Source organism: Coregonus lavaretus, assembly GCF_964263955.1.
Source record: "Coregonus lavaretus genome assembly, chromosome: 19".
NCBI classification, from domain to species: Eukaryota; Metazoa; Chordata; class Actinopteri; order Salmoniformes; family Salmonidae; genus Coregonus; species Coregonus lavaretus.
Window position 1 is genome coordinate 23,098,551 of NC_140006.1, and position 7,635 is coordinate 23,106,185.

At 38.9% G+C, this 7,635-nt stretch overlaps 1 protein-coding gene across 1 annotated transcript in view; it reads right to left on the reverse strand.

Moving 5' to 3' along the window:
- Positions 1-4,911, reverse strand: part of LOC311147247 (histone-lysine N-methyltransferase 2C-like) — a 133,561-nt gene extending 128,650 nt beyond the window's left edge. Inside the window, exon 1 of the mRNA XM_084183917.1 lies at positions 4,103-4,911. The gene's annotated coding sequence lies outside the window, so the exon portion shown is untranslated. The remainder of the gene's footprint in view (positions 1-4,102) is intronic.
- Positions 4,912-7,635: the final 2,724 nt, after the last annotated feature.

Below are 7,635 nucleotides of genomic sequence, written 5' to 3' on the forward strand. Positions count from 1 at the left end.
GGACAATTTATCACATTGCCTCGATCAAATGTTTAATCTATTCTACACAATTGATTCTTAAAAATGAGCTATCTGCAGATGCTGCATCAATTTCTGGACTTATAAATTAAATGTACCCATTGATTCTTGAAGAATATAACTTAAATGCCTCATGAACTGTCGTACGCCATCAGAACCCAAAATATAAGCTTATTTTACTCCAAAGTTTGTAAACAAAGTACACTGAACAAAAACATAAAACGCAACATGTAGTGTTGGTCCCATGTTTCATGAGATGAAATAAAATCTCAGAAACGTTCCATACGCACAAAAAGCATATTTCTCAAATGTTGTGCACAAATTTGTTTACATCCCTGTTAGTGAGCATTCATCTTTTGCCAAGATAATCCATCCACCTGACAGGTGAAGCATATCAAGAAGCTGATTAAACAGCATTATCATTACATAGGTGCACCTTGTGTTGGGGACAATAAATGTCCACTAAAATGTGCCGTTTTGTCACACAACACAATGCCACAGATGTCTAAATTTTTTAGGTAGCGCGCAATTGGCATGCTGACTGCAGGAATGTCCACCAGAGCTGTTGCCAGAGAATTTCTGTACCGTAAGCCGCCTCCAATGTCGTTTTAGAGAATTTGGCAGTACGTCCAACTGGATTCACAACCGCAGACCACGTGTATGGCGTCATGTGTGCGAGCGGTTTGACGATGTCAACATTGTGAACAGAGTGCCCCATGGTGGTGGTGGGATTACAATATGGGCAGGCATAAACTACGGACAACGAACACAATTGCATTTTATTGATGGCAATTTAAATGCACAGAGATACAGTGACGAGATCCTGAGGCCCATTGTCGTGCCATTCATCCGCCGCCACCACCTCATGTTTCAGCATGTTAATGCATGGCCCCATGACGCAAGGATCTGTACACAATTCCTGGAAGCTGAAAATCTTCTTCCATGGCCTGCATACTCAGACATGTCACCCATTGAGCATGTTTGGGATGCTCGGGTTCCAGCTTCAGCCAACATTCAGCAACTTCGCACAGCCACTGAAGAGGAGTGGGACAACATTCCACAGGCCACAATCAACAGCCTGATCAACTTTATACAAAGGAGGTGAGGCAAATTCTGGTAATACCAGATACTGAGTGGTTTTCTGATCCACACACCTATACCTTTAAAAAAAAAATGTATGTGCATATCTGTATTCCCAGTCATGTGAAATCCATAGATTGGGGCCTAATTTATTTCAATTTACTGATTTCCTTATATGAACTATAACTCAGTAAAATCTTTCAAATTTTTGCATGTTGCATTTATATTTTTGTTCAGTATAAATGTAAACAAACACTATAGTTTCAAAACATTGTTAAAACTATCATTTTTGTCACAGATGGTTAGTTCTTGCATCCATAGCGCTCTATGAATTTGAGAGTGCTTACATTTCTCCAGGCCCATCCCTCAGCTTTTTACCAAAACAGGGGTGGCATATCTTTTTCCAGATATGCTACTCTTGAGGAAATGCCTAAAATGAATCTCTGACCTTTCTAGGTGTCCTTCAAGGACACTTATCAGCTGAAGCAATGTTCATTTGTTAGTGTTGTCAATGTAAGAGTTCACATACCTACTCTCTTTTCCTGAGCTAGCTACCACCACACTGTGATCGCATGTCTCTGTCTGGATGGTCGTTCGTCCTTCGATGCCTTGCTTGTGTTCTTGCCTTCCTCTCCTATCAGCCTCCGAAGTTGCCTCTACTTACCACTGAAATAAGCCTGCTCTATTTGTTTGTTCCACCATGGATTAGTTAGTTTGCTCCACTGTGGTTCTCTGTTCGGTATCATATTGTAACAGTATGAGAGGAAACACTGTAAACCAGTAGGCCTATTTGTTTTATTGTGACAAACACTGGGAACAAAAAGCCATGAGTGTATTGACTTTTCAGCTCAGCTTGACTATGTCTGTTGAAGATGATGTCATCCCTATCTTTTGAAGGGCTTGTCTGACACCCAGTCCTCTCAGACAGTTGAGGGACACTGCCAATGGAACAATGTCTCTTCCTGGAACTAGCCTACTACACCGGATCCATGGTTTTGACTAGACGGGATGCAGCTAATGCCAGAAGTGCCTTATCGTAGCAGGTTAGGAGAACTTACGCAGCAGGATAAGATAATTAACATTACAGGTAAGGAAAATTAGGTTAACGTTAGGAAAAGGGTAAGCGTAGCTAAAAGGCCAAAATTATCAGACGCGACTCGAACATGCAACTTTTGATGTCACTTTGACATTAGCTGCATGACCAGGATCCATCCCTCCACCGTATCCTGCTGTGTCATCAGGGGGACCTCGCACAGAATTTGAGACTGTGATCAACTAGCTACCTGTGTGAGAGCTGAGTCTTTTCCTAAATACAGCTTGACGTTATTCTGTGACTGAGCCTATATTTGACCTCTTGTGGTGTCCAATGCAGTCTTTGTGTAAGAAGTTCAGCTAGGACTAGATGTAGTCAATGGGAGGGGGGAAAAAAGCATAAACGTCACAATATCAATAAATTGAGTTTGTGGTTGTCCCAAATCGTGTAGGTTGCTGCACAATATGTGGTCTTTGGTAAGCCAATTGCCTAACCTCTATATTCCATTCTCCCAAAAGGTAATCACAGCAGCCCTTAATGTGGTCTTTCTCATACACAATCAAGTACTGATACATTCTGTGCCCCTGCCTGCATATTGAGCAATAGGCTTGACAGCAAGCTTGAACAAGTAAACGTTACCAACATAACAAATAGATAAAGTATGGATTCTGGAAAGACAAAGATTCAGTATAGCCCTACTCAGCCTATGACCATAAGCAGGAGGCACAAGTGGGTGGCCAAAAGCTGGTGAGTGAAGTAGATCAATGACTGGATAAAAACTGGAATAAAATAAAAAGTGTAGTGACCAATTACAGTAAACTGATATATATTTACACTTTAAAGTGAATCTTAATGTTTCATATTAGTTTCTACACTGATAACTACATTAGTATGGAAGAACATTGACTTCTTAAGGCAGTGGGCAGAGTTGGTACCCCCCAGACACACTGGGCTAGCTAGCTACCTTTGTTAAACTAGCGTAGAGCACAAAGCAACTGCATGCTCAAGTCAGCCAAAACAAGCTAACTAGCTAGCTAGCCAGCCATCCTAGGTTCTTTGTAGTCTTTGTTTGGCTATTGTATGAATTTGCAAATGAGGAACAATATGATGTACCTACTAATAGACTAGGGATATCCCACTTGGTGGGATACAGAGATATAAGATGATGATCAAGGTATTTGATAAATGACAAATAGGATGCAACTCACTATATAGCTAGCCAACGTACCTAAATGACTAGTTAGCTAGTAACGGTAGGTAGCTACCGTTAGCCAATTTAGCTGAGCCATTGAATATGTGAGTTAACGTTAGTCAACATCTACATAGTGCTTTGCTGACATGCTGCCTGACAGTTTTAACAATTAGCTAACGTTAAACTTCAAAGTCAAGTCACTTTAGAAGTCACGCATGATTCCACAGCTGCCTACCTACCCGGTAGGTAGCCAACGTTAGCTAGCTACCTAGCTAGCATGTGCATCAAATGTTTTGGGTAGCAAATCAATTAGCTAGAGCTAATTTACTACATTTCCCAAATACAGAAGTTAGCTAACTAGGTAGATAGCTATCTAGTTTAGTTAGCATTTTGTTTGGTATGGGACGACCTCCAAAATAAATACATACTGAGATCAAAACGAGTGTAGCTAACTTAGCTGGTCAACTTCTAGTTCACTGTTAGCTAACAGGTTAGCTAGCTACATAACATTACAGTATACATAATCAACAGCAGAGGTGGTTTAAAGCACACGTTAGCCTTCCATTTTAGCCACAGCTGAAGCATTCACGTGTCTAAATATATTTTCTAGCAGAAAATAGGTCTAATTTGGCTGATTCGCTGTGTCGAACGTTGTGTTGGACGTTCGGACCAAACAAGGCGGTGACAAACACATTAGGCTCCAGCGGCCGCTGCAAAGCCGAAAATGATGTAGCAAGCTAGCAAGTACATGAAATAGCTAGTTAGCTAAGATAACTTACCTTTAAACCCTATGAATAGTAGGTTATTTTCTTCATGTCCAAAATTGTAAGAGATATATAGTTATATCACTTTGTAGTGTATTTGTGAGGAAGAATGATATCGCCAACTGTCAGTCAGCTAGTTAACGTTAGATAAGTTAGCTAGCTCAGTCTTCTGTTCTGTACGACAAGTAGCTAACTAGCTAGGTGGCCACGCCAATGTTAGCTACGAAAGCAATACAACCGCTGTTTAAAAAAAAAGCATGAACGCATACACCAATAATCCGATGTTTAACGTTAACATCACCCATTTGAAAAAAGGATGCAAAATGTAAATCCAGTAGAGATCAGCTTCATTGCAAACGCATGATGGATCACTTTCCTTTCTCCAAATGACAGCTGTCGTCGCACAAATAAAATGTTTAGCTAACTATCACACTTCATCCTTTGCTAACTATTATTATAGGGGGAAGGTGTAGCCAATATCCATAATCCAAAGCAGGCACAAATTCCAAGCAGTCTTCAAGAGAAAACGTCACAAAATCTTCACAAGAAAGCCAATGCTTACGACAAAAACAAACGATGCAATGGCTAGTTGCTCGAGCTAGCTTGCTAGCTCAAGACCGTTCGCTTTGCTTGCCAACTGGTTCTATTTTCTTTAGCCGCGACAGAGAGCGAGATGCCCTAGCTGGCGGAGCGGACTATCCGGAAAGACTAACATGAGTGTTCAGCAAAACATAAAAACAGATTTTTTTTACACTAACTATATAAAAATTAAAAAAACGGTGGCTAAATGGCGAGTTCTATCTGGTCAAAAAATTAAAGTTGTATCGTACTCTTTACGGTGGCCATGTTTAAGTGACACCGAATAATAAACCCCGACAGCTGGACTCCCAAAAATATAGGTCGAAAATATCGCTGCATAAATCGAAGAGATGTAATGGTTTCTAATATTATTTCACTATTTTCAGTTGTATTAGAAATCTAAACCGCAAATGAGGTTAAATGCGATATTCATAGGCTTATAAAACAATTTCTTGAAAATACTCCCTGACCCTGCGGAAGAATATGTGCATTTAATAAATACGGTGAAGTGTATCGGATCCTTCTAAAATGCGGTACTCTGATCATAACAGACGGAACGGACTGCAATGGGCCTTGTGATTTAAAGGGCAATTCCGCCACTTTTCAATCTCATATTAATCATCTCCTGGGTCCGGATTCACAAAACACTTCTTACACAAAAACTTAAGAAGCTTCTTAAGAAAAGAAAAAATAAGTTTATAAGATAGTTTGTAAGTGCAATTCCTCAACAATATTTTCAGATTTCATGATTTTCTTATGAACTTCTCAAATATCTTCTTAGAATCTTCTTAAGATGTTTGTTGCTAGGCAACCAATTTAGCTAGCTATCTAGCTAGCAATGGAAATCATGTTAGCATATTGCATACTGAGATTACTGTTCTAAAACATGTTCTTGGGTTTAAAATAAACAATACTGAAACTTTCAGATAAAGTTTGTGAGTGAATTAAACATGTTCAATTGCTTCATGAGCTTTCTCTCTCACTGCCCTGAGTTTAAGACAAGGGTTTCGCTATCTTGGAATGAAGAACATTTCCAATAACTTTCTTTTCAAAAATCTAATTTCTTCTTAACTTTTTGCTTAAGGAAAAACATAAGAAATAGTGCAAGAAAATTTCCAATAACCTTTTTGAGGAATAGCAACTTTGCTTAAGTCTACAGTCAAGGAACAAATGACAGTTAAGAATACATTTTTTCTTAAGAAAGTTTTGTGAATCTGGGCCTAGTGGGGCGGCAGGTAGCTCAGTGGTTAAGAGTGTTGTGCTAGTAACCGAAAGGTCGCAGGTTCTAATCCCTGAGCTGACTAGGTGACAAATCTGTCGATGTGCCCTTGAGCAAGGCACTTAACCATAATTGCTCTGGATAAGAGCGTCTGCTAAATGACTTATTATTACTTAAGTAAAAATACTTTAAAGTACTACTTAAGTAGTTTTTTGGGGTATCTTTACTGTACTATTTATATTTTTACCAACTTTTACTTTTACTTCACTACATTCCTAATGAAAATAATGTAGTTTTTACTCCATACATTTTCCCTTAACACCCAAAAGTACTTGTTACATTTTGACAGGAAAATTGTCAAATTCACACACTTATCAAGAGAATATCCCTGGTCATCCCTGGTCATCCCTACTGCCTCTGATCTGGCAGACTTCTTAAACACAAATGCTTCGTTTTTAAATTATGTCTGAGTGTTGGAGTGTGCCCCTGGCTTTACTATTTATATTTTTTGCCAACTTTTACTTTTACTTCACTACCCTCCTAAAGAAAATAATGTACTTTTTACTCCATACATTTTACCTGACACCAAAAAGTACTCGTTACATTTTGAAGGCTTAGCAGGACAGGAAAATTGTCCAACTCACACACTTATCAAGAGATCATCCCTGGTCCTCCCTACTGCCTATGATCTGGCGGACTCACTAAACACAAATGCTTCATTTGTAAATTATGTCTAAGTGTTGGAGTGTGCCCCTGGCAATAGGTACGTTTAAAAAACAAGAAAATGGTGCTGTTTGGTTTGCTTCATAAAAGGAATTTGAAATGATTTATACTTTCACTTTTATTTTTGATACTCAAGTATATTTGAGCAATTACATTTACTTTTGATACTTAAATATATTTAAAACCAAATACTTTTAGACTTTTAGACAAGTTTGACAAAATCAAAATGAAATTGTGTAAAGTTATTAAGTATTTTGTTTTCAGTTGGTTGCAGGTTATTCCATGTGTTTGGAGAGCATCAGATGGGGGTCCAAGCAGGCCTATACTATTGAATCAGACCTTCAGAACCAGTAAGATCCTATTTCAAATAAGCAAACCTAAACCTGAATCATATATCTGCCTCCGACTGTTCCCTTTAGGCCCGTTTTAATGGTGGTTTGAATATATGTTACACTAGCACTAGCATACCTGAGTCATGCTTTATTGACAGCCCTGAATTTTACATAAGTCCATTGTCCAAACCCTTAACTCAATTTTGTTCTTCCAAATATGCCTGTACCCAAACCCAATTACTGGCCCATGAATTAGGCTGGTTTCAGTTCTTTTGACTTTGTGATATCTGTTAAGTAGATCAATATTGCCACCATGTGGTTGTACAAGTGTAGCCTACTGTGTTAGTCTCAGTCCTATGGCCTCAGTATAGAGTATAGACAGAAATGTGAAATCTAAAACTTCTATCATTCATAAATATAACCAGCTATCAGGATGTATCAGTTTGACATGAGAGGTCTGCAGACAGGACACAGACATAGCCTACAGAGAGATCAAAGCTCTAAAACAGATTTACATTTACGTCATTTAGCAGAAGCTCTTATCAAGAGCAACTTACAGTTAGTGAATACATATGTATATATATATTTTTTCATACTGGTCCCCCATGGGAATTGAACCCACAACCCTGGCGTTGCAAACGCCATGCTCTATCAACTGAGCTACATCCCTGCCGGCCATTCCCTCCCCTACCCTG